This window comes from Podarcis liolepis, assembly GCF_965112155.1.
Source record: "Podarcis liolepis genome assembly, chromosome: 9".
Classification (NCBI taxonomy): Eukaryota; Metazoa; Chordata; class Lepidosauria; order Squamata; family Lacertidae; genus Podarcis; species Podarcis liolepis.
In genome coordinates, this window is record NC_139564.1 from 14,612,131 (window position 1) to 14,636,659 (window position 24,529).

A 24,529-nucleotide genomic window follows, 5' to 3' on the forward strand; every position below is an offset into this window, starting at 1 on the left:
AAACAAACAAAGATTGGACAAATTCATAGGAGAGAGAGGCTACTAACTATGCTCTAACCTCCACAGTTGGAGGCAACAGTGCTTACTGTAAAGGTAAAGGTAAAGGGCCCTGGGATGGTTAGGTCCAGTCAAAGGCGACTATGGGGTTGCGGCGCTCATCTCACTTTCAGGCCGAGGGAGCCTTTGTTTGTCCACAGACGGCTTTCCGGGTCATGTGGCCAGCAGGACTAAACTGCTTCTGGCACAATGGGACACTTTGATGGAAACCAGAGCTCACGGAAACGCCGTTTACCTTCCTGCTGCAACAGTACCTATTTATCTACTTGCACTGGCGTGCTTTCAAACTTTGAGGTTGGCACAAGCTGGGACAGAACAACAGGAGCTCACCCTGTCATGGGGATTCGAACCACCGACCTTCTGATTGGCAAGTCCAAGAGGCTCAGTGGATTACACCATAGTGCCACGTGCCACCCACGCTTTACCTTGCTTACGAATACCAGTTTCTGGAAACCAGAAACCAGGGGAGAGCATAGCTCTGGTGCTCATGTTCTGCCTTCTGGTTTCCCACAGGCACCTTGTTGGCCACTGTGAGAACAGGATGCTGGCCTTGGTGGGCCATTGGCCTGATCCTGCCAGTGCTGGATTAAACCCTGTGGATGTCCCCAGGCAGTCAGAATCTCGGGGGCCCCTCATGTGTGTGCTCCAGTGGGATAACATTGAACCAAGCAAGCTTGGTTGTAATTTTCTTTCCAGATCAAATCACAATTATTTTGATCTATTGTCGCAGGGCCCCTAAAAGGTGTGGGGCGCCTAGGCCAGTGACTACTCTGGCACTGGATCCAGCAGGCTCTGCTGATGTTCTTCCCACTTTGACCCCCATGGATGAAACAGACCCTCCAAGTGCCCCAATTTTCCTACTGAAGCCATTCCAATCTCTGATTTGATCCCGGAATGTCCCAGTTTTCCTTAGGACATCCCTATTTTCATTGGGGAAATGTTGGAGGGTATGGAGTTATGCAACCCGCGAGCCAAGGAGATAACTATACACCCTTTAGAAGACATATGAAGGCAGCTCTGGATAGGGAAGTATTTTTTAAAAAATGTTTTATGTTTTTATATATGTTGGCAGCCGCCCAGAGTGGCTGGGGCAGGGTATAAATAATAAAATCATTATTGTGGAATAGGATGTCCCTATTTTCATCGGAGAAACGTTGGAGGGTGTGCGGGAAAGCTGGGATCTGAATGCAAGGAAACAAGCTGTTAAGAGGAAGCTGCCGGATGGGGCCATTATTGGAGCTCGGCGCGCAGCTGAGGGCGCCGCGCTTCCCGAGGTTCCAGAGATACCGGAGGCGTGAGCTGTGCGGCTAAGAAGGGATCCTCGACGGGGCAGCCTGCGCGTCGAGAAGCTCGCCAGCTGCCGAGTGAAACCTGAAACCAACACTCTCCCTCTCCGCGGAGGGCTGGCCCGGCGCGCTCCCCTGCCTCCCGTGCGCGCTGGGTGTTATTGGCACATTTTTGCGCACGGCTGCCCGTTCCAGATCCCAGGACTATTACTACTTCAACTTCTTCTTTCTCTTCTTGGGTCTCTTTTCAAGTGAGGGTCCTCGGATGGTTCGCAAGTGGTCTCGGCGCTGAACCGGGAGGCGGAGAAGAGCGAGAGCTTTGCGCAACGACAGTTGTCGGCTGAATTTAGCCTCCGATTTCCTTTTTGAAACTGCACGGAGTTAACAGAGAAGTTCACAGATTTGTATATCCGCGTGAGCTCGGGAAACGTCAGGGCTTTTCACTCGCTCACTCACTCTCCCCCACTTGGTTTATGGTGGCGCGTCTAGTTGGGAGCTGTTGCTGTTGCTGCGGATCCGTCGCGGAGGCTGTGAACAGGGTAGGTGGCGTGGAAATAGCGTTGGTGAGAAAAGTGCAGCAAAGGGGGATGATCTTCTGACAGGTTCTTAGCACGGGCCAGGAAGCGGCAGCAACGACAGCAGCTGCCGGATAATACCCCTTTTGTCTTGGAGAAGCAGCTTAAAGGATTCTACTGGGTGATGAGGAACTTAAGTACGACTGCACCTCGCCTCCCGGAGGTTAAAAATAGAATCCGCGTTTAAACTTTGGGGAGCGGGGAGAGCAATCTCTCTACAATCTTTTTGCGTCCTGATATTCCCACCTTAGCAAAGCTTGTTCTGATTTGAAAGGAGTCTCTGTAGCAAAAGGCTTTCCGACCCCACCAGGATCATTAGGTTAGACTTTCTAATAACCCCCTTTGACAGCAAATCGCAAAATCTTAAATCTACACACAACAGCAAGAGAATTACAGCAAATTATCTTGTTAGCTCTCCAGAATAACTGCAGTGCAACACATTTGCTAAGAAAGAATGAATAAGTAGACTTTTCTGTGTAAGGTGATTATTCGGAGATGCAGTTAGATAGTAAAAAAGTATCTTCACTGCTGCTTCGAGTCAGTGAAGAATGGTTCCTTGGTGATTTCTTATATCATTCTGGCTGCCTTGGGATATCCCAGCAGCAAAATCCTATGCATGTTTGCTCAGAGTAAAAGTCCCACGGTGTTCAGCGGGGCTCGCCCCACAAGAAAGTGTGCATAGGGTTGCAGTTTGCTTTGCTACGGTGTGGTATGGTCCTGCCTATATTTCTCTAGTCTCAAGGAGAAGCAGAAATGCAGACAGGGAGATTTCTTAAAAGAGCCTGCTCTCTCCAAGTTAATTTGAATCTTGTAATACTTACCACCGCAGAAAAATAAAGCACGTTGCCAGATACACTGAGCTCCCTCCTCCTAAGGCTTTTCAACCTGCTGGTGGTCATTTTCCTTTCTAAGACTTTCAGGAAATCCTCCTGAAGGGGAACGCTCATTTGCTTGTGCTTTAGTTTGGTTACATCTTTTAGAGCTGCTCCCAAAATGCTTCCATTGGATGCTTCCATATTGTCACGGCTACCATTCCCTTTAAGGCCATTATACTTGGCTTGTCCTATGCTTCAAGGACCACCTTGAAGGACCACAGTGCTCCAAGAACTGGCCCCTTGAGCATCAGCTCACAGGGACGTCTGGACATAGTTGCTATTGAGGTGCCGCAAGCTGATTTGCATAGGAAGATGTTTTATACTGGTCCATCAAGCTCAGTATTGTCTGACCAGCCGGCAGTGGCTCTCTTGCAGTTTGTGTGAGGGATCCTATCTGGGGATTCTAGGGTTGGAACCTGGAACATTAGGTTTGCAAAGTTAGATGCTCTGACACTGAGTAGCATTTGGGGAGGGGGATAAATTTTGCTTGCATTTTAATGAGAAACTACCCAACTTGCACTTTTTGAGCCAATGCACAAAGATTATGCAGCAGAATTCTCACTCCTGCAACTTTTGATATGAAGTTCTTCAGCCAGAAATGTGCACAAAATATGCATATTTATTTATATTAAATTTCTATACCACACTATACCCATAGATCTCAGGGTGGTTCACATTTGGGGTAAGGGTGTGTTAAATGTATATAGCAGTGAAGATAAGATACAAAAATGCATTATGTTAGGGAACTGCTTGCAAAAAAAAAAAGGGAGGGGACCACAAGCAGTTCGAAGAAATTCACACTAAAACGCTGGCGAGTTTCCATGAGGATTAATAAATAAATAAATCACAAAATTGCTATAGGAATGTGGGAAACTCAGCTTTAAGATTGGAAAAGAGAAAAACTGCAGGAAACCGAAACTGACAAATTCATCTATTCCTCTTGCTGAGCTACAGAACCGGATTTGTTACAAAACAGTTTTCAGATTCCTGGCCAGGATGCTCATGGTCCTTTGCTGAAGACAAAGCAAGGGCTGTTTCATACTTTGGGACAGTTTGCTGTGTTTACACTCTTAAGGCAGTGGGTGGGGGGACCCGTGTCCCTCCTGATGATGTTGGACTACAATTCCCATCAGCCTCAACCAGCATGGACAATGGCCAAGGATGATTGGAGTTGTAGTCCAACATCTGGAGGGACACAGTTTCCCCATCTAAGAGGAACGCAGAAAGTGTGACAGGAAGACATGAATGTGAGGTCTGCAAAGGTTACAGTTTATTGAAATGCAAACAATTTATAATGAACTTAAACTAAGCAGGTGAGTCAACGTTTTTAAAAGGGTAAAGAACAGATTTGAAAAAGAGATGATGGGGATGGGAAAGGAAGAAAGGTGTATCTCAAGGCCAGACTTGGACGTGTTGTCATTCATGAAATGAGCAATCTTTGGTGGGCTCTGGTGTCTCAAATTACAGTGGTGATTCCAAAATCCTGCGCCCCCTCGCCTCTCACCTTCCAGTGGATGTAATAGCTGCGGCGTCCCAGAAGCTTTGCACCCAGTGCAATTGCACCTGTTGCATTCCCCTAGCTCCACTTTTAAGGGGGCCTCTCAGCATCTAGCCCCTGGTAGTGAGTGGGCTTTACCCTTTGTTCCCCACTGCCGCACCAATCCTGCTCACACACCCTACAGCTGCCATTTGCATCAATAGAAAGCCAAGTTTCTATTGACATGAGCGGGAGATTTGCTTACAATGCAAATGCCAGGTGCCGAAGGCCCAATCTGGATTGGGACCATAAGAAGGAGACCCCACCATCAGGCCTCACCTGATGCTTGCTGTATTTAAAAAATAATAATCCACACAATTGCTAATTGCACAAATGACGAGAGACCTAAGAAGTCCTGGCAAGGCTGCTCCTTCTTCTAGAACAATCCCTAGCACGTAGCTTTCTCCTGAAAAACACCTGTAGCCTTACCTATGCAAAATATGCACCATTTCCAGTTTGTTGTTGTTTTTAAGCGGCGGTGGGCTGTTTAATGCAGCGCTGCTGTGGTGCAAAAATGAGCAAAAGGGGAAGTGGTTCATAGCAGGTGGCAGAGAGCGATTTGCATGCCATGCCGCCGGTGCCCTTCCTGTTCGACTGTTTGGAGATCATGGGAACTCTCACTTCACACATATTCTCCCCAGCCTAGGCTGACCATCTGGCCTTCTGAAGTACCCATTATCCCCCAGAGTTATTAATGAACTGGTATGCTCATTAATACTCCCTCGCTCTCTGTGACGTGAATGAGAAAACACTGCTTGGGTGAAAAGCTGTGCTACACCTGGCACCCCAAGATTGGCATTTCAATGCTCTGAAAACATTCTTTTGCATCTGAGCATGGATGCCCTTTAAATGTTCTCCTAGCCATGTCAGATCCGCAGCTCCCACATGGATGGGAAGAACAATTAAAGGACCCCTGTGCTGTACTAGCGTTTCAGATTAAGGGCTCCCCTCCCTCTTTCAATTTTTCTTTCAACCCCCCCTCCATATGTGAGGGTCTCTCTGTTCACTGCACGGCATTCCTGCCTGGTCTATTGCTGTGTGTTCCAATTAGAACAGGTGGCGGGTGCTCTGCTTCGCCATCGGAAACATGGAGGCATTTTAATAAAAATTTACATTACTTACAGTGGCTGCCCTTGGGAAGAGCAGGAGCTGGAAAAGACAACTGTGGAGCATCTGCCCGATGATACTTAATTATCTGCAAAAAGCCCCCACCAACAACTAAAATAAAACACTGTCTAATGCGGGCTCCAGCATCAAGCTCTTCCTGGTTGCCTGAGCGGCATTAATATGTAAGTGGGCATTTAACTAGAGGAGATGTCATCCTATAGCGGTGTAACAAAGCTGCAGAGTTCTACTCCTTTGCTGGCTTTCCAGGAAAGCCCAGGAAGGAAACTGTCAAGGATGTTAGAAATGTTCTATTCAAATTGATGTCTTCAGCTGCGGAGGTTTTGCAAAGTGCAGGCAGCAGTTCTTCTGCTATGCAAGCCCCGTTGAAATGAGTGGGAGCTGGGCAAGAGGTGGGTGGTGCGTAGGAAGCCTCCTTCAACTGGGTCACACTCCACTGTGCTCCACATGTGCCCAAGTGTTGTCTTTTAACGAATGGAAGTGGCTCTCCGGAGTCCATCAGAACAGAGGAGGTTGACTTCATCAGACCATAAGTAGAGCCCGTTGGATGAGGTCAATGGCCCATCTAACTCAGGATCCTCTTCTCACTTAGAGGACACGGGTGGCGCTGTGGTCTAAACCACTGAGCCTCTTGGGCTTGCAGATCAGGAGGTCAGCAGTTCAAATCCCCGTGACGGGGTGAGCTCCTGTGGCTCTGTCCCAGTTCCTACCAACCTAGCAGTTCGAAAGCATGCCAGTGCAAGTAAATAAATAGGTACCACTATGGTGGGAAGGTAAACGCCGTTTCCAGGTGCTCTGGTTTCCGTCATGGTGTCCTGTTGTTCCAGAAGTGGTTTAGTCATGCTGGCCACATGACATGGAAAGCTGTCTGTGGACAAACACCAGCTCCCTCGGCCTGAAAGCGAGATGAGCGCTGCAACCCCATAGTTGCCTTTGACTGGACTTAATTGTCCAGGGGTCCTTTACCTGTTCTCACAGTGGCCAACCAGATGCCTGTGGGAAGAGCACTTTCCCCTCCTGCCATTTCCAGTAATGGCTATTCAGAAGCATTACTGACTGCAGAGGCGGAGCACAGCCATCATGTCTGGTAGCCATCGATAGCCTGTTCCTCCATGACTTGGTCCATTCCTCTTTCGAAATAATCCAACATGGTGGCCATCACTAACTCTTGTGGGACTGGGAGCAAGCAAGTTCCATAGCTTACATGCCGCATAAAAACTAACTGTTATGTACTGAGCTGAATCCTAGAACAATAGGATCCAGAATGCAGCAGTCTGATTGGTCCACAGGAGCCACCCAATCCAGCTACAGGTGGAAGCAAATCAGCAGGAGCAGCCAATCAGGCTCCTGGATGAAGTGAAGTAGCAACCCGACTGGCCTGCAGAAGCAGCCAATCAGGCTTCTGGAGGAGGTGAATCCGCGACCTGATTGGCCTACAGGAGCAGCCCGGAATTAGCCAATCACATGGGGCCCATTGTGTAAATAATGCATATATAGCTAGATTAAAAGGGAAATTCCCTTATTCCGAATAGGATTCCTCGCAAGAAAAGGGAAAAGTTGACAGCTATGCGCTAGATGTTTTGGGAAAAGTTTCATTCATTGCTACTATGAGCTGAATAAAGAGCATGAAATCCACACTCAACTCCAAGTATATTTCATGGACCAATTGGTCCCTCTAGCTCAGTATGATTTAGATGGCTGGGGATTTAACATGGGACCTCTTGCATGCAAAGCATCTTCCTTACAACCGAGCAGCATCCCTTCCCCACAGCGCTATTGCATTTTGTTTTCAGAATAACCCTGTGAGGTAGGCTGGGACAAGAGCATGCAACTGGGCCAGGGGCACCCAGTGAGCTTCAAGGCCAAGCAAGGGGTTTCAAACCCAGGACTCGTCTGTCTAAATCCCCAGACCCGCCCACTTCATTGTAAAGTGGCTTTTATTTAGAGGTGATTCAGACAATTATTTTTGAATGGGTTAAAGACGCCTTTCTGATTTGGCATGCTGGACCAGCCTTGTGTTTCTTTTCATGTTTGCTCATGTTGTGGCCAGAAAAGCAGGCCGATTTGGGATGTGAAAAGCATTGGTATAAACATCGAAGAAGTTTGCACAAAGCTGGTTCAATCCATCAAAATCAAATGCTGCAGGGAATGGGATCTACTTGTTCTGATTGATTGGCTCATCTGCCTTCTGCATTCCAAGCTATGACCGGCATGCATTTTCTCATATGCACGGGGCTTTACAGTCCTGCCCATGCAGCCATCTGTGTTCATCCGACCTCCATGTCTTGGCATACAACATGTGCACATAGCCCTCTTTGCAAGATCAGAGGTCTTGCATTTTGCAAGGCACCTAGCCACACATTCTCAGGTTCCATGAATGAGTGGAGGTGGGCCAACAGCCATCAGAGCTTTTCCCTACTCATGGTAGAGATATGCAAATCCCACTCAGCTCAAAGTGTAAATAGACCAGCAAATATGAGCAGCATGTGTGAAGGCTAAAAAAGAAAGGGGGGAATTTCCCCCCAAGAATTCTAAACTGGCTCACAATTATTTAATAGTTTTGACTCATTCATATTGTACTGCCACTTGGAAATTGTGTATGTGTGCAGAGGAGGAAGCGCATTGTATAGGCAACTGTTTGGACACTTGGCTTTGCAGCTGTTTGCAAATGACCTCCTGAAATTCCCCACCCAAATTGTGACCAGAGCCTTGAAGTGGGGAGCAATTTCACCTAATCATTCTACTGGGAGGATAAACTCTCCTATAGTTTATTGGTGGGATGGGGCCACTCTCACCAATAGCTGTGGCAGAATAGCTTGTTACCGTTTCCCTAAGATGTGGGTTTTGGGTTTTTTTGTGAGGGAAGAGGAGAATGCTGTCATTGTAACAGGTAGCAACATCAGCTATGATGGCAGTCTGAGCAACCTTTTAACACTAGGTTCCAGAGATGTTTCCAGGCCTCTGTGGGGAGAAAAGGTGGGGAGCATACCGTAAAGCAGGGGCAGAGATAATTCTGCCAAATTGTCTTATTTTTCAAGGGGGTGAGCAAAAGAAAAATCTCAGCTATTTTCTAACAGAAAAAAAAAGCTTCCTGAGTTGTTGTTGTTGTTGTTGTTGTTGTTGTTGTTGTTGTTGTTGTTGTTGTTGTTGTTGTTGTTGTTGTTGTTGTTGTTGTTGTTGTTTTGACTCCATTCTACTTTGCTTTCTTCCATATATATTATGAAGCTTTGAACCATGATGGATCGATTTTTACAGTTTTTTGGAGGGGGGCAGAATCCTAGGTTGGTTTACTCTTTGTTAGCTAAGTCTTTCCTCTTTAAATAGTGAGACTTGGAGGTTTATGCTATTTCTTTCTTTGTTTATTATGTTTGATTTATAGGGGGAAACAGAGTAAGCGGTGACATGACAGAAGTATATAGGCCTATGCCTAGAGGAAGTGGGTCGAGAAACGTTTTTCTCCCGCTCTCAGAACACTAGAACACATGTCCATCCCATAAAAATGAATGTTGGAATATTGAGGGCAGATAAAAGAAAGTGCAGTGGTACCTCAGGTTACAGACGCTTCAGGTTACAGACTCCGCTAACCCAGAAATAATACCTCAGGTTAAGAACTTTGCTTCAGGATGAGAACAGAAATCGCGTGGCAGCAGCGGGAGGCTCCATTAGCTAAAGTGGTACCTCAGGTTAAGAACAGCTTCAGGTTAAGAACAGACCTCCAGAACGAATTAAGTTCTCAACCTGAGGTTCCTCATACAATGTATGGTTAACCAGTGGGAACTCGCTCCCCCAGGAAGCAGTGACAGTTACCAACATGGACAGTTGTAAAAGAGGGTTGGATAAATTCACGGTGATCAATGGCTACCAGCCATGATGGTTGCGCTCTGCTTCCTTGGTTAGAGACAGCAACACTTCTGAATACCAGTTACTGGAAACTGCAGGAAGGGGCGAGTGCCCTTCTGCTTAGGTGCTGTTTGCGTGGATCTTACTGTATTGCAAGAATTCAATGCCACTAAGGAACAAGGAAGATGTTTTTCTTGCAAGCCCATAGACAGTTCCTTCTGCAGTTCAGCAAGCTGTTGGATGACCCCTCTGTGTTTGACGGTAAACAGCCTTCGGAACAGCTGACCAACTGTGTCGATGGTGGCAAGCCAAATGGCGCTGATCTGCTATTGAAAAAATGCATGAAAACAAACATTCGTTCTTGCCAGGGGCTGCTCTCAACCTTCCAAAAAGGCTAGACTAACCATGATGTGATACCAGGACTCTGTGAGCAGAGCTGTAATATTCTGGCACCCCTTTCTCTGCTTGTTGTTAATAACAAGCACCAATGAGCTCCTGTCTGGAGTAGTAACTGTATGGAAGAATGGTCATTAGTTTTGCTTCTGGTGGAGAAAGGCAAGAAACTTTTGAGAGGCGTTTTGCTGAACACTTAATTATTTTGAAACACCCCTCAAAATGGCTCGCGGCTGTTTGGCCTAAACAGGAACCTTCAGATTCACCTCTGGTTCTGCTTTAGGCAGAAATCAGCAGCCATTTTAGTTTCAGGTACAAAAATGTGTTAAAGATAAACAGATATTTTTGTGCATGTCCCCAAAATCAGTCAGACACCAGATAGTGTGCTTCATTATTCTTTTTCTTTGGTGAAATAGCTCTCTTCTGTTTTCAGTTCTGCATTGACTATGATCAGGCACTAACATAAATTGCCGTTGAGCCTCCTGCAAGCTCTTGAGGCCTCACACATGGAAAGAAGCTTTTAAGACCTGCACTTGGGACCATGTAAACTGCATTCTGGTTTAACTAGTGCTTATAAGGGCATCACCCGCGTTACTAGTTTCCCACTGAAGCATTGTTTGCCTTGCCTTGCTGTAAGGGACTCAGATGCATTGCTTGACTCTATACAGGATTGAGTGCATCTCCTAGGTGACTCAGTGTGAGAGAGACTATTAGGAACCTGGGTGTTAGCATCCTTTGTCTGGGAGAGAGGGGACACGGTGTATTTGCAATCCGCCAGGTGGAGATAATAATAATAATAATAATAATAATAATAATAATAATAATAATAATAATAATAATAATTTATTTGTACCCCACCCATCTGGCTGGGTTTCCCCAGCCACTCTGTGCAACTTCCAACAAAGATTAAAAATGCATTAAAATGTCACACATTAAAAACTTCCCTGAAGATGGTTGCCTTCAGATGTCTTCTAAATGTCAGGTAGTTGTTTATCTCTTTGACATCTGATGGGAGGGCATTCCACAGGGCGGGCGCCACTACTGAGAAGGCCCTCTGCCTGGTTCCCTGTAGCTTTGCTTCTCGCAGTGAGGGAACCGCCAGAAGGCCCTCGGTGCTGGACCTCAGTGTCCGGGCAGAACGATGGGGGTGGAGATGCTGCCTGGACACAGAATTGACCTGTGCCTCCATGGACAGCTGTGAGTCCAAAATGACTCCCAGGCTACGCACCTGGTCCTTCAGGGGCACAGTTACCCCATTCAGGACCAGGGAATCCTCCACACCAGCCCGCCCCCTGTCCCCCAAGAACAGTACTTCTGTCTTGTCAGGATTCAACCTCAATCCATTAGCTGCCAGATGGGGTGGAATGCCTGTGAAAGCAGGTCAGCTGGAAATGAATGGTTGCTATGTGCCCTTTTGGTGCCTACTGTCCTATAGCAGGTCTTTGGCTGGGTTCCTTGCTTGGCTGAGCACCTGTGACCCCGGGTGTGTGCCTGAGGAAAATAAATATGGAAGGAGCCACAGCAGGATGGTCTATCTCAGCAAATGAGAAGAGGGCAGACATGGCTGGAGGAGGGAACTTTGGAGGGCAAGATTACAGGTGTCTGCCACCTGCGCCCTTCACCCAGCTGCCACCCATCACCAACAAATTCAGAGTGACTAATCCTAGAATTGTAAAGTTGGGAGGTACCACGAGGGTCATCTAGTCCAACCCCCCTGTAACGCAGCAATCTTTTTGGCCAATGTGGGGCTTGAACCCACAGCCCTGAGATTTAGAGTCTCATGCTCTACCAACTGAGCTACGTTCAAACCCAGCAGCTCAAGAAAAATATCTTAGAAGTACTGCATCCCAAAGCCTGGAGCTCCTGAGCCCCTGTTCCTTCTAGCAGCTGATTTCTTTGTCTTTCTTTGAGTGTGCTAGAATTAAGGTTTTGTCTCCTTTTCCGGGAATTAGATAAAAACTGTATCTTGCATGCATGAATGACCACTGGGTTATTAATTGAAAAGTGGATGGTTGCTTGCTTCCTTCCTCAGCCTCACTTTATTTTACCTTTTTTGAGTATAAGAAGGTTTCGACCCTGAAAAGTCAATTCTTGCTGGCAGCTGGCAATATTTGCACAGCTGCTGCCCACAGGTCTGCCTTAACTTCTTCCTCCTCCTCCAATATCCAGGCATAGGTCGAGATCCAGGTCTTGAAGAAAGAGGGAGCGCTTTGCTTTCTTTCAGGACCTGACAGGATCAGAGTCAGAAGAATCTGTAAGCTTCTGCTAAAGTTAGGCGGCGGCGAAGTCCGTGCCCAGAGTGCACATTCCTGTTTAGGCTTGTATCATTTCCATTATTTTGCTCTGGGATGAGTGAGAAACGTGAAGGAAATAATGAAATGAGTCATTCTAGTTTTAAGGTGCGGAGGGAAGGATGACTATGTACAACACTGGATACTTGTGCCTGTTTATTTAGCATAAGATATATCCTATTTAATTCTTCATTTCTTTAATTAGATTTGTTAAACCATCCTTCATCGTATTGATCCCAGGGTAGATTACAAGGTAAAGGTAAAAACGCAAGTGCCACTGTGGTCTAAACCACTGAGCTCTTGGGCTTGCCGATCAGAAGGTTGGCGGTTCAAATTTGCGCTATGGGGTGAGCTCCCATTGCTCTGTAGACTCTGTAGACTCTCCTTCCTTGGAGGTTTTCAAGCAGAGGTTGGATGGCCATCTGTCGTGGATGTTTTAGCTGAGATTAGCTGAGATTCCTGCATTGGTTGGACCAGATAATCCTCAGGGTCCCTTCCAACTCTGCAATTCTACAATTCTGTGGCACCACTTTAAATGTATGGTACAGATAGGGGCCTGAATAGTGCCTACCTACTAAAGAATTCAGGATGTGGGTGGCACTGTGGGTTTAAACCACAGAGCCTAGGACTTGCCGATCAGAAGGTCGGCAGTTCGAATCCCCGCAACGGGGTGAGCTCCCGTTGCTCGGTCCCTGCTTCTGCCAGCCTAGAAGTTCAAAAGCACGTCAAAGTGCAAGTAGATAATTAGGCACCGCTGCAGCGGGAAGGTAAACGCCGTTTCCGTGCGCTCTGGTTTCCGTCATGGTGTCCCATTGCACCAGAAGTGGTTTAGTCATGTACTTCCCATATACTTCTGCAGGTGGTGGAATAAGAAAGAATTAATGGCCTGCCCTGCTGATCTCAGTGTACAGACAGATTGATGGAGAGGCAAGCATCCTTTCAGAGAGTTGTTTGGAGGTTCATATGCCAATGTAAACACCTTATAACCAGTATAAGCTCTTACTTGTACCAGGCAGCAATCCAACACCTGCGCAGCCTCAACAGATTCAGCTGATAATAGTTCTCAGAGAACTCTAGGTCGATGGAGGGTCTCTTAAACAGAAGACACAGTACCGCCTCCTTAAGACTGCTGGAACCATGTCTGTCGACAACAATGCATTAACCCATCCAGTTACTCTCCCCATCTCCAGCAAGTTCTAATCAACCAGGATGGGCAAAGGTCAAGAGGACGTGTGCTTGTCCAGACATTTCCAAGCATCTTGCCCATATCATCAGGCCACAACAATTTAAGCTGACCCCATATAGTCTGGACACGACTCCTGACACCATACCATCAAATGTACAATGGATGGAAGTGTCTTTGCCCTTAAATAGCCTCTGGCAAATTTGTTACAGGAGGCTTCTTATGGCTCTGATACTCCCAATTTTGGGTCAGACCTCAATTTAGTTGGAGATGGCAGGTTTTCACGCAACCCTGATGGAATAATATAGAAGACTCTTGTAGAAAAACATAGCAGAAGAATGAATATTCTAAAGGCATCAATAATTACCTAGTCGCTGGCAAAATCCCAAGTGTTGGGTTTTTTACGTTCTTGTTTCATTTGTCTAGTTATATATCTATGACAACCAATTAAAATTACTAAAAAAAGAACCAGTAAGAAAGCAATGGGTCAAGGAAAAGTAAGCGTTCTTTGCCTTCCCCATCACTAAGCAGTAAGGCATGGATTTACGCTGTCACCCATATTCAGTCATCTTAAATATGAGGCTGCAGGTGTGTGCTGCAGGTGTGCTTCGTTACCCAAAGATCTCCTGTACACAAGGATGCCATCTGAGCTCCACTAAATCAGAGACCGCCCTTTGGAGGTCGCTTTTTTCGGCAGCCATTGCATAGAAACCAGGTTGACACTGGACCACTGCAACTCATTAGGCTCACTGCTTGATCAAGTGGGCAGCTGCTGACCAAGCCAAAGTCAGCTGAGCTTGCAAGTTCCATCATCTGCACTGTATGAGTTTGGGTTTAAATGCTTTGACAAGGAGTGATCCAAAATTTCCTCTCCCCTACACCTGGTATGTCTTCTTAGTGTTTTCTCAAAGAAGCAAGGGAGACATTTTCCTGGAGTGTTCCCCTAAGGGAGGTAGGGAGGAACTCAGATGAGGATTGAGTCTGGTGAGATCATGCAGAAGGAGTGTCCACGCTTATGAATGGTTGTGGAGTTACTGTAGGGCAGGGATGCGGATACTGTGGCTCTCCAGATGTTGCGAGAGACTCGGTTTCCCCATGGACCTGATCCTTGCTCATGTTGGCTGGGGCTGATGGGAGTTGGAGTCCAGTAACATCTGGAGAGCAACAGGTTCACTATCCCTGATAGTGTCCAAGCCGTAAGAGACAGGGCATCACACTCTCCTTTTAGCAATGAATAGTAGTGATTGTGAAAGTTACCAGATTGCAGATTTACTGTCCATATGAGCACCTCTTTTCCAAGAAATGGCCTTTGGGAAGAGTAGGAATGATTCCTCCCTTAAGATCTTGAAACACTTTTTTTTTTTTACCCTTTCCTGTGGACCATCAGGGACACATGTGTGTGCCCCTAGTCAAATTTATTTTTGAAGATGAGTTTTAAAGCACCATGCTCAAGGCCAAGCTGAACGCTGTGCATGAGATCAGAAAGAATTTTTGCTCCTGCTCAGAGAGACGAGAGAGGTCTCATGATTTGTTGAGTCTTCCATAAAATGCATCTTGGTTGAATCACATGGAGCCATTTGCTTGACCAACCTTCACTGTGGTTTCTGATTGTGATGCACTGTGGTCTGGATGGCAGTGTGTGAATTGCTTAGTCTTGGGACAAAGAACTGGACTCAATAGCCCCTTGATCTTCTATATCTTTATTCTCCTTGGATTTTTGTGTTCTGACTGCCTATCGTACATCACCCTGGAATCTTGTGATGAAGGGTGGTTAATAAATATTTTAAATGCTACATGTTGATGCATTTAGAAACACATTCATTTAGATCAGCGGTTCTCAACCTGTGGGTCCCTAGATGTTGTTGGACTACAACTCCCATCACCCCTAGCTAGCAAGGCCAGAGCTCAGGGATGATCGGAGTTGTAGTCCAACAACATCTGGGGACCCACAGGTTGAGAACCGCTGATTTAGATGCATAAATAGAATGCATAGAATCATGGAGATGGAAGGGACCCTGAGGATCATCTACTCCAACTCCCTGCAATGCAAGAATACACCACTGCCCCATATGGGGATTGAATCTGCAACCTTAAGCCCTGCAATTCTCTTCATTGCTTTCCTGGGCAATCTTGAGAAAACTTCACTGGCTTTGGACATCCCTGGAAGGAAAGAAAACCACAAGGACAACCACCCTACAGCATGACCCAGGCACCTTCGCTATATAAATATAGGTGGTGGCTGTTTTTATATTTTGCACTTCCTTGACTTGGTGCCCTGTACAGAGGAACCACCTGCACCACCCTAAATCTGGTGCTGGTCGGTGTGGATTGGGCCGAAAAGGAAATGCCCAGCCAATGGGGAGCAGTGGCAGCAGCACGAGAGAGGTGATCCCAGTCAGGGAGTGGGTCCCACTTAGGACATTTTGCCCAAGGGATCCCCCAAAGCTTGGAGCTGGCACGGACTGCAGGCTGGCCTTGGGCCATAACACCGCTTTGGAAAGAGAGAGCAAAATTAACCCTTGCGCCATTTGTGTGCATTTATTTCTTCATTGATGTAAAAGCATTTACAAAATCTAATAAAGTAAAGGTAAAGGGATCCCTGACCATTAGGTCCAGTCGTGGCTGACTCTGGGGTTGCGGTGCTCATCTCGCTTTATTGGCCAAGGGAGCCGGCATACAGCTTTTGGGTCATGTGGCCAGCATGACTAAGCCGCTTCTGGTGCACCAGAGCAGCGCACGGACACTCCATTTACCTTCCCACCAGAACGGTACCTATTTATCTACTTGTACTTTGATGTGCTTTCGAACTGCTAGGTTGGCAGGAGCAGGGACTCAGCAACGGGAGCTCACCCGATCGCCGGGATTCAAACCGCCGACCTTCTGATCAGCAAGTCCTAAGCTCTGTGGTTTAACCCACAGCGCCACCCTACAAAATCTAATACCTTTCTTTAAATCTCTACGTGTGTGCAGCGTGCATGCAAAAAGCAATAGAAAGACAGCATAAAACCAACAAAACAGTAGTATAAAAGCTTATGTTGATTTTTTAAAAAAACGAAAACAGGAATGCAAGGTATTCAAACAAATAAAAACGGGGTGATCCTATGGGTCAGGGGAAACAATACGGTAGAGGAAAGGGCAATAGTGGGAAATGCCTGTTTTGGGGTCACTTCCCCAATGATATTCTGTAGGGTGGGGCACCATGATTAAATTTGCCCCATGACCTAATGCAAAGCTTCCCTTGCTTGTTTGTCCCAATTTCCTCCCTACCTGCAGTTATTCTGCAGCTGAAAGTCAGGCTAAGCTGCAGCTCCCACAGAAACCATGGACCAAGGTGTGCTTACAACAGTGTACTTAATTATCTTCTTGCCTTCCTGTCTTCTATCTTAATGCGAGTCCAGTAGGGCAGAGAGACTGGGGATGGGGCGATTGTTTTCCTGTTGGCATCGGGAGGCGGAGGTGGTGAGCGCTACCTGCTTGCAAGATTAGGCAAAGGAGTTCCATTGCCATGCCTATGCCCTGGAAAGTGAAGGGTAAGTTTTGGGGAGGTCCGACGCCAGCCCCCTTTCCTTCCTGTTCAGTCACTGGCAGTCACTGGGAGGCGGTCAGTTTGGTGTTGCATCCTCCTGGTGCAGCTTTTGCGAAAATAAATGTGACACTCCCCTCAACTCCATGCCCATGAAACCTGAGAAATCTCACCATAGCCTGCAGTCAAAGTTTTTTTTTAAAATAGTATATTAGACCTCTGGAAAGTCAATTCATGCTCCCGGCTGTCACTTTGCGAAGGTTTGCAACAGGGGAGGGAAAACAAGGAAGGAGGAGGAGGGGAAGAATTGCAGAGAGGGAGGGAGGGAGGGGGGTTTTGCTGGCTGCTGTGCGGAGAGCTCAGCCAGGCAGAGTTCTTCGAGTGTCGTATTGTTCTGTTCTCCGCCGAGTCCTCTTTTGTTCCGTGTGTGCTGAATTCCCACGTGCACGCTCCCATCTTCCCCTTTGCTTTCCTTGTGGGGAGGGGGGGCAGAGCTGCCTCTTCCCCCCACACCCCGGCATCGGCGAAGGTCTCCGGCAGCAAGTTGAACGGGTGCCACATGGACACATATGGCCGAGGCGATTTATCATGTAACGAGATTAAGGCTTCGCGCACCGTTGCCGGAGAACGCAGGAACACGCTGCTCGCGCTCCCTTTATCGCCGGCCAATTTGCAAAGTACATTGCATTAGTTTGGTGGAGGTGCTCCCCTGTGCTGCCGCCGCCGCTGCTGTTGTTGTTGTTGTCACTGCTAAATGCCAAACAAGGAACCCTAAATGCTTCAGCTCCATTTAGATGCGGTGCCTGATAGTGTCACTCCTGGGATCTGCCCCCCTTTGGAAAGCTTCGTCGTTTAGCACGGACGGGAAAGCTGCAGAGTGTGAGTTTTGCTCTCTCGCTTATTTACCTGTGGGTAGGAATGCAAACGGGGAGCGGGGGGGGGGGGGAGAGAATGAGATATCCTAGCCTAGCCTTAAAAAACAGAGCATGCTGCTTTTTATTACACGGTCGCAGATATTGCACGGCGTCTACCTTGCTGCGTGGCAAAGGTCCCCCCCGCCACTGTTGCTGCTGCCTGGAGTCATGTTAAATTGCAGTGCAATACCTGTCGGCCATCCGCAGTAAATGGGATTCATTTGCGACCGGTGCACTTGCTATTCCACCCCCCAAGTGCCAACCGAATGGGGAGGCATGGGAAACAATAGGACGAAAGGTAACGTTGCTAGAGGCAGATGTAAATGGTGATTGCGGCAGAGACGGTTTTCATAGGGTGGCTGTTTCCGTGGGCAGCAGCACACTTTTTCCCAAGGAAGAAAGACAGATGGGCTTAGCGAGGTGATGCGCCTGTCAATCACTGACGGGAGGTGGCAGTTTTGATCCGAGGTGCCCCTTCCTGAGTTGTGACAGAGTTCTGTTTCGTGTGTGTGTGGTTGTAAGGAAGCAGCATTGAAGCATTGCAGGCTGCTGCGCTTTCCTATTTCTCAAAAGAGCAGGCTTGCATCTGTATATTGCACTGGGAGACCACTTTAAAAGCTCCCTCTTCTCTCTTCCTCTTGCCTCCAGTGCAAAGCACCCCATTTCCCTCTGTCTTTGTGAGTGGGGTAGCCTTGGAAAACAACATCCCTGCCTGTCTCATCTCCTGACAAGTTGAACACTCTGCCTGGTTTTTCTTTTGCCCTCCTTTTAAAACTTGTAATCATTTTGTAAACGCCAGGCTTTGATCTTGCTGGAAACCAGAATGCTTTTGGATTTGGGAGTACAGTATTTTTTTAAGCTGTGCTTTTAAAAGAGGACTGTTAAGAACTCCAGGGTGGCGAGGTCTTTATTTGAGGCCGGTTTTCTAGACTCTATAAAACTCCTAAGTAACGGTGCATGGCAACCTTTTAAGCACTGAAAGGTGTAAGCTGGTCAGATGCTAGTTTGTAGGTTTTTGAATGGCAACAGCTGCGCTTGGCACTTACAGATCAGATTCCAAGTGGTCAAAGAACTTCATGTGATCTTTTGTCACGCAGCACAGGTAAGCAGCAAGCAAAACTGCACCTGGGGAAAAAAACTGTTGCTGAACCAATCCGCCTTGCTGAACAGGGTTGTACAGTTAGTAGTGAAGTCTCATTTAAAGTGATTTTTTAAATAGACAAACAAAGAAAATTAACTCTGTTTCCCCACCATTTTTACAGATTTACCAGTTAAGCAAGAAATAAAACTCTGGGCTTTAGCTTGTATAAAAAGTTCTTTTCATAGTATATATGAATAGAAGTCGTTTTGCTTTGGGAATAACGCATATCTCTTACTGCAATTAGGTGAGGGATAGGGAACTTGTGGCTTTCCAGATATTGCTAGACTCCAACTCCCAATACCTTGGTACCTCAGGTTAAGTACTTAATTCATTCTGGAGGTCCATTCTTAAACTGAAACTGTTCTTAACCTGAAGCACCACTTTAGCTAATGGGGCCTCCTGCTGCTGCCATGCCGCCGGAGCACAATTTCTGTGCTCATTCTGAAGCAAAGTTCTTAACCTGAGGTACTATTTCCTGGTTAAAGAAGTCTGTAACCTGAAGTGTATGTAACCTGAAGCGTATGTAACCCGAGGTACCACTGTATCCTGACCATTTGCCATGCTGACAGGAGTTGGAGTTCATCAACATTAGGTGGGTCATAGGTTCCCCCATCCATGCTTTAAATAGAAATACCAGCTCAAAATGTTGCAAAACCAATAGCGGATGCTTAAATTTCCAGCTATAAAGTGAGTTGATCTGGAACCCAGCTGAGTAGGAGAGCATGTGCAGGTTTGACCTTTGGCGTCTTTAGTTAGAAAATATATAAGGTAGCAAAGCTGGAAAACAGTCATTGCCCGTCACAATGGATCTTACCAAACTAGAGAGACCAAAGGTTTGCCTCGGTAATAGGCAGCTTTATATGTTCAGAAAATGATGATTATTTCTTCCTCCTCCTCCTCCTGCCTGAGATGGCTGCTTGATAAATGATGTCCTGTTACCATTGAGTGTGCTTACCTATTAGGGAAGGGGGAGAAATTCAACTAAGTTTTCATGTAAAAGCAAACTTACATACTTTGCTCTTTCCACAACAACATGAGAACCTAAAGACAGCCATCCTTAGAAATCCACGTTTCACCAAGTTTTGCAGTGCAGCCAAATAATGTATATAAAACTTCATATACTAGGGTAAAGTGTGCATACAGATGCCTATATTTGCATATATTAATGAAAATAACATTCAAAAGGACATTATATCAGGGGAGATTGCTTTGAAAAGTGTCCATATTAGGGAATATTGCATACAAAAAATGCTTCTATTAGGAAATAATCACGCAAAAATACTGATGAATTTCCACGAAGACTTAAAAGTGATGTGGTAATTTGGAGAACCAAGTTTAAGATTGGAAAAATCAGAAACAGAGATGAAGCAAAATAGACATTCTCATGGGAGATGGGTTATTGGTTTGTTTTGCCTTCGGTTTATTATTATGATGTATTCTGTGATTTCTTTTTGTATTTCTATGTTGAGAACTGCCCTGTGATCTTTGGATAAAGAGTGGTATATAATAATAATAATAATAATAATAAATAAATTAATAAATTAATAATGCAGCCCATTACCCATAGTGGCTCAGAAAGTTTGTCAAGGTTTTCATAAGCAAACTAAACAGAAGGAAGATACCAAAAGCAGCAGAGGATTCTGTTGTGGTTGCTGGAACAATAACAGAATTGTAGTGTTGGAAGGGACTACCAGGGTCTTCTATAGTCCAAATGCCTGCAATGCAAGAATATTTCACCCAATGTGGGGCTCAAACCCACAACCCTGAGATGAAGAGACTCAAGCTCTATTGACTGAGCTATCCCATATATATTACTCCCGTAGTGTTGGACTTGTGAAGCCTCCTCAAGCTGTAGTGTGGGTAGTCAAATGTGGATAGCTGGCAGCATGGACTTCAGGCACAGGATCCAAATCTAAGCACATCAGATCCCTGACAAATGGCAAATACCACTTGAACCCAAAGGCTCTAGAAAACCAGATGTTTCTAAAGCCTAGCTTCCCCATGCTAAACAGCAGGAGCCTCTCCGCATAGTCTGCCATTGGTTAACCCATACAATTAAGATCATTGTGTTTCACAAGAAAGACTGTGCTGTTTGGGGTTGAAGGGAATTGTAGCCCTTGCAGAAGGTTGATCAAAGGTAAGCAGTGAAAGATGTAGCCCAGGTAAACACCCTAATCTGGTAAGAACTCTTTAGTAAGTAAAGTAAAGGGACCCCTGACCATTAGGTCCAGTTGTGCCCGACTCTGGGGTTGTGGTGCTCATCTCGCTTTATTGGCTGAGGGAGCCGGTGTACAGCTTCCGGGTCATGTGGCCAGCATGACTAAGCCGCTTCTGATGAACCAGAGCAGTGCATAGAAATACCATTTACCTTCCCGCCGGAGTGGTACCTTTTTATCTACTTGCACTTTGACGCGCTTTCGAACTGCTAGGTTGGCAGGAGCTGGGACCGAGCAACGGGAGCTCACCCCGTCGTGGGGATTCGAACCACCGACCTTCTGATCGGCAAGCCCTAGGCTCTGTGGCTTAACCCACAGTGCCACCCATGTCCTAAACTCTTTAGTAGGTAGGCACTATTCAGGCCCCCATCTGTACCATACATTTAAAGTGGTGCCACAGAATTGTAGAATTGCAGAGTTGGAAGGGACCCTGAGGATTATCTGGTCCAATCAATGCAGGAATGTCAGCTAATCTCAGCTAAAACATCCACGACAGATGGCCATCCAACCTCTGCTTGAAAACCTCCAAGGAAGGAGAGTCTACAACCTCCTGAGGGAGACCGTTCCACTGTCAGACAGCTCTCACTGTCAGAAAGTTTTTCCATATATTTAGTTGGAATCTCCTCTCCTTTCAAGTCCGGCCCTCCAGAGCAGGAGAAAACAAGCTTGTTCCTTCTCTCATGTGACAGCCCATGAGATATTTGAAGATGGCTATCATATTTCCTCTCAGTCTCCTCTTTTCCAGGCTAAACATACACAGCTCCTTCAGCCGTTCCTCAGACTACGGCTTGGTTTCCAGACTCTTGTCCTCTTGGTTGCCTTCCTCTGCACACATTCCAGCTTGTCAACATCCTTCTTAAATTGTGGTGCCCAAAACTGGACACAGTCTTTCCAGGTGTGGTCTGACCAAGGCAGAATAGAGTGGTACTAGAGTGTCATACCACTTTAAACAGTTGTGGCTTCTCTCAAAGAATGCTTGAAGCTGTAATTGCTGGCTATTTGCAGTATGGTAGTGCTGCAGAGAGCTTGCTGGGGAGACCATGCATTAAAAAGGGACTCAAAAAGTACTTAAACAAGGTTTTAATTACAAAAACAAAAACTCCTCATACACTAAATACATCAACAACAAACCAAACCAGACCCAACCACCAACCCATCCCCCAGGGTAATAGGAGACCTAGGTGCTACTCCTTATATACTACACCCAATTGCTGACACAGCTTAATCAATACAACTCAGCAGCACCTGCTATGTTTCACAGCTGTAAAACTGGGTCTCGTTATTTTGCTCTGGCCCCTTAAAGACATACACATCGGGTGGAACAATGATGAACCTTTACATTTAAAGAAACCATTCAACAGTAATATGTTGTTGAGAATATGTTGTTTACAGGGAACCAGGCAGAGGGCCTTCTTGGTAGTGGCGCCAGCCCTGTGGAATGCCCTCCCATCAGATGTCAAAGAAATAATCAACTACAGTGGTACCTTGGGTTACATATGCTTCAGGTTACATACGCTTCAGGTTACAGACTCTTCTAACCCAGAAATAGTGCTTCAGGTGAAGAACTTCGCTTCAGGATGAGAACAGAAATCGTGCTCCGGCGGCACGGCAGCAGCAGGAGGCCCCATTAGCTAAAGTGGTGCTTCAGGTTAAGAGCAGTTTCAGGTTAAGTACGGACCTCTGGAATGAATTAAGTACTTAACCCGAGGTACCACTGTATATGACATTCGGAAGACATCTGAAGGCAGCCCTGTTTAGGGAAGTTTTTAACGACTGATGTTTTAATGTATTTTTAAGCTTCTGTTGGAAGCTGCCCAGAGTGGCTGGAGTAGAAAATAATAATAATAATAATAATAATAATAATAATAATAATAATAATAATAATAATAATTTATTGGTCCTGAGAGTTGTGAGGAGACCCCAGTGCCCCTTAGCAGAGCAACAGTTTCCAGGGCTCCCCGGAAAGAGAGATTTGTAGTTTGGCCACTCTGAGAATTGTAGTTCTGTGAGTGGAATAGGGGTCTCCTCACAGCTCTCAGCTTCCTTAATGAACTACAGTTCCCAAGGTCCCTTGGGGGAAGCCATGACTCTTTAAAGTGGCATGGTACTGCTTTTAGTGTGCCGTTCAGCCTTTCAAAAGCTCTGGGGCCAGAAGCGGCAAGGTAGGACGTTATTGTTTTAAGTGTTTCTTTCTCTACAAGCCTTGCCTTTTCTCCTCTCTGCACAATAGGCTTTTAAAGCCTTTAGTTCTTTAATGATGTGCCCTGCACGCTCTGCTTGGCACCCCAATTCACATGCACAGAAGAAAGAAGAGCCTTTATCTTATTTTGATCCAATCCAGCACTGAATAAAATCCTGAGATAAAAAAGGTAGTTGAGGCAACTAAACTGTTTCATCTGAGGAAGCTGGTGTTCTCATGCCTGCTCATTATTTTCGGCTTTTATTAAAGCTGTTTCTCGTTTTCTCTGTGGGGCGGGGGAGAGAAAGACAGCCCATAATAGCAGAATTCTAATTCACCCACCTGCCAATAAGAACTTTGAACTGCACTGTTGTCCTCGAAATATGCTACTGAAATCTTAGCCAGCTTACCCCTCCTCATTGCCCAGATCTGACCCAAAGCATCCTTCTGCGTTAGCAAAGCTTCTTCATGATGGTTTCAAAGTCACAACATGGGTCAGCCTGGTGGTGGTGGGTTTTATTACATACCCTCCAACAATTTCTCCTATTCCATAATAAGAATAATAAGAATATTTATACCCCACCTATCTGTCTGCCTAGCTCCAGCCACTCTAGGCGGCTTCCTACAGATATCAAAACATAATAAAACATTAAACATTTAAAAACTTCCTTTATACAGAGCTGCCTTCAGATGTCTTCTAGAGGTGGCATAGTTACTAATCTTCTTAGCTCAGGGGTTGCATAACTCCATACCCTCCAACATTTCTCCAATGAAAATAGGGACGTCCTAAGGAAAAGCGGGACATTCCGGGATCAAATCAGAATCTGGGAACAGGCCTTTTCTGCAGTGGATCCCCATTTGTGTAATGCTCTCCGAAGGGATACTTGCCTGGTGCCAAGTGTGCTGGCTTGCCGTCGCGATTAACGTCACTTGTCCATGCCACAAGTGTGCTGATGTGTTGTGTGCACCCTGTGTGGCTTGCGTGAGTGACATCAGCATGCCTCACAGTGTGTGTGGCTACCACTGAATTTTGAGGGGGCCCGACCCCCTCCTTGCAAATTTGTTGGGGCCCCTTGGCACCCCCTGCCTGGCTCCTCCATTACATATTTTTAGTTGCCATGCAAAAACATTCCTCTTCTTCCAGGCATTTGGCTAATTAAACCAACTAAGGCAGGCTTTCTCAACCTTGGCCCTCCATATGTTTTGAGACTACAATTCCCATCATCCCTGACCACTGGTCCTGCTAGCTAGGGATCATGGGAGTTGTAGGCCAAAAAACATCTGGAGGGCCAAGTTTGAGGAAGCCTGATCTAAGGCGTTTTAAACAGTGTGTAGAGGGGTTATTGGTTTCATTTGTTACTGCGAAATGTATTTTTATATTGTACTGTGATGTT

General features: G+C 46.2%; 1 protein-coding gene across 4 annotated transcripts in view; it reads left to right on the forward strand.

Moving 5' to 3' along the window:
* ARHGAP24 (Rho GTPase activating protein 24) overlaps positions 1-24,529 on the forward strand; it is a 408,313-nt gene that overhangs the window by 49,406 nt on the left and 334,378 nt on the right. The window contains exon 1 of one of the 4 annotated variants that reach the window (XM_083458714.1): positions 1,290-1,882. The exons of 1 other annotated variant lie outside the window; for it this stretch is intronic. The gene's annotated coding sequence lies outside the window, so the exon portion shown is untranslated. Of the gene's footprint in view, positions 1-1,289; positions 1,883-17,032; positions 17,565-24,529 lie in introns of those variants that run through there. 2 more of the 4 variants (XR_014515543.1, XM_083458715.1) reach the window with 2 other exon arrangements.